We start from the raw sequence: 2,910 nt of genomic DNA, 5'->3' as shown, positions 1-2,910 counted from the left end.
CCACTATTTCCATGTCGCCAGCATCTAAAATCAAATCTGAATAGATATTAAAGCAGCTATACAACATTACAGAATTTCTCAGCAGAAACACTTAGTGGTAGCTTGCCTTATTAACAGGGAAAAAGGCACAGATCCAAAGCGCAGATGGACACATGATTTAACTTACCTGAGGTGAGAACGCTTTGTGGTGTCAATGCCAGGATTAGAACTCATATCCTGATCACTTGCCCACTTGTCCACAGCTCTTTCAACTTCAATGTGGCTCCTCCTGTATGCAAAGAAATTGTACCAGGCATTATGATGGACCAAAAATAAACCAAAAAAAAAAAAAAAATCAGGTAAGAACTCACCTTCGAGGAGTGACCAGAGCGAACTGAGGGGACAAAACAGAGGTGTGGCCACTTGAATCTAAATGGTCTTATTAACAACTTTGATTCTTCATAAAGCATTATGGGCTCAGAGAGGCAGTTGCTTCCTTTCAGAGAATTGTCTGATAGGGTTTGGTAGAGCAGACGACCTCTGGTTTAGGAATTTCAGAATAGGTAGTAAAGAGGAATACTTTCTAAGCCATGGAGTTTATCCAGAGTCACCAAGGATCCAATTTAGAGGCAAAATTGCTGCTCTCTAGAAATGTGAGAAACTTGGAAGTTTGTGAACTTGTGGGGCAGAAAATTTGTAAATGCCAAAACACTAAGAATGCCTCAACTTCATCTGACCATTCAAGATTCTCCACTCCCACCACCCACATGGATGCCGTCATTCGGTTCTTTCCTCAAGATATTAATCTGGGCTTGAAATAAGAGATTAGGGACATCGAAGAGAAGGACGACTGCAGAATGCTGGTGGGTGGGTTTTTCATTGTTGCAGACTCACTGCGTTTTGGTTTTTTCATTTTTTTTTTCTTTCTTTAATTCTTTGGTGCCCAATGGAATAGGGAAAACGTAATAATTTTAGCTTCAAGGAGATTTTCAGAGGAGACAGAGTTAGCTTCTTCACCTGGAAGAATGCACTCCAGCATCTGTGATTCACACGAAGGCCCTAAGAGGAGTGCAAAGCCCACTTTTGTTTTTGCTCAATAAGGCCGGCAGTTCAAGTAAAGGGCATTCGAGGTTCCTACTTTTTCTTCCATAACCTCCAGATAGAGTAGACACATTCACCCCTCCTGTCACCTGCTCTCACTCTGTCGTCAAGGTTCTCCTTTGAAATTCAAATCAGTTACAAGGAAGGTAAACGAGGCCTCCATGAACCCTTCTTTCTAAAATTCAGTTTCCACATCTACAAATTCCTTATCACCTCTAAACTCCCAAATTCTACTCACCCTTTCCCTCCCTCCTTATGCCAACTCCTCCATTGGTGTTAAATAGCTCTGTCTCAATGTACAATTATTCCATAAGCCTCATGTGGAGTATAGGACATTCTTTTACTACATATCCCATAATGTCTCCTTATAGGCACTGCAGAGCAAAGGTTTGTTAACTTAATATGGTTTAATTGCATGGAGGTGAAGAAAGAATAGAAAACTAATAAAAGAGGGTTCTCAATGTTTTCTCTTTTATTTTAAACTCCTGGTTTAGTGATTCCCACTTTGCTCTAAAGAAAAAACACTTGATTATTTCCAGAGGCACTCTGTGTGGAGTGAACCAATTGCCTGCTCAGGTAAAACAAATCTTATTGTTTCTTCACTTTCCCCAAAGAGCTAGGAAAAACCCTGTTTCTAATTCTGTGCTCAGCATTCCCTCAGACAGAGGGAGATATTCCCGGAACTCACTTATTAATCACTGGTGTCATCAAACCTAGTGTGGTCGCCCACGACAGCCATCAAGCAAGTTGCCTTGTATATCACACTTCCCACAGTGCACAATGACATAGTGACCTGCACAAGTATTCAACACCAAACTCCATATCAGGCCCCAGTTTCCTTGGACATTTTCACACTCACCACTGCATTCAGGCTCATGGAAGCCATGACTCGAGCACAGTTCTGGGTGGCCTCCTTTGGGGGACAAATTAATTAGACACACTAAATAAGAATACCTAATGGTAAAGGGATATATTGCTAGCTTGTCTAGATTTTATCTAAGGTCTCTCTAGGTGGACATGAAGAGGATTTTTACCATTAACACTTGGAAATAAGGTTCTCAACTATGAGTAAGAAAAAATAAATAAAATTAATCCAAGAGCAAATTGTACATAACCAATGACAGGGAGGAGCCAGCATGCTACCAGATTCGGGAGGGCGGGCTCCTCTGCAGACAGATGGGGCTGACAGCTTGTCTTCGGATGATGGGTAGTACTCTGTGCTAAGGAGAAGAAGCAAGAGGCCAGTCAAAATAAATGGGATGGCTAGGAAAGTAACAGAATGTGAATCTGAGTGTAAAATCTGCCTTGTGGCTAAAGAAGAAGTGGGAGATACACTAGAAAATGCAAGTTAGTGTCACATTATGGAAAACATTAAGAATCAGGCCAGAAATTTTGAGTTTTAATGACAGAGCTCTCTAAAAATCAACTATCTACAGTAGAATAGACTGTTCCTACTATACCATCTTTCCATAATTAGAGGCGTGTCATCCAACACTAGATCTGTGAGGGGTAAGCAATTGGAGGATTTCCGTCATGTTGTGGAACGCAGGATTGGTGATCCAAGACAGAGTGATGCAGAGGAGCTTGGAGGAGACAAAGACCTAAATTTGAGACCAGCTATGCCTCTTACCGCCTTTGTTGTCTTCTGGTTATATCATTATGAGCCTCATTTTATCAGCTATAAAATTAGCAGAGCAGTACCCACCTCACAGGGTGATTGGATGCTCAAAGTACATGCGATGTGGACATCTACTCTGTAATATTAATGAAGGCCAAACAACTTCCTTCCAACTTTCAACTGGTTATATCCATGGTTATATCCTGAAGTTG

The sequence above is a fragment of the Rousettus aegyptiacus genome, unplaced genomic scaffold, assembly GCF_014176215.1.
Source record: "Rousettus aegyptiacus isolate mRouAeg1 unplaced genomic scaffold, mRouAeg1.p scaffold_m13_p_3, whole genome shotgun sequence".
Lineage (NCBI taxonomy): Eukaryota > Metazoa > Chordata > Mammalia > Chiroptera > Pteropodidae > Rousettus > Rousettus aegyptiacus.
The sequence above is the reverse complement of the archived record's forward strand: the minus strand, read 5'-3'. Positions refer to the sequence as shown.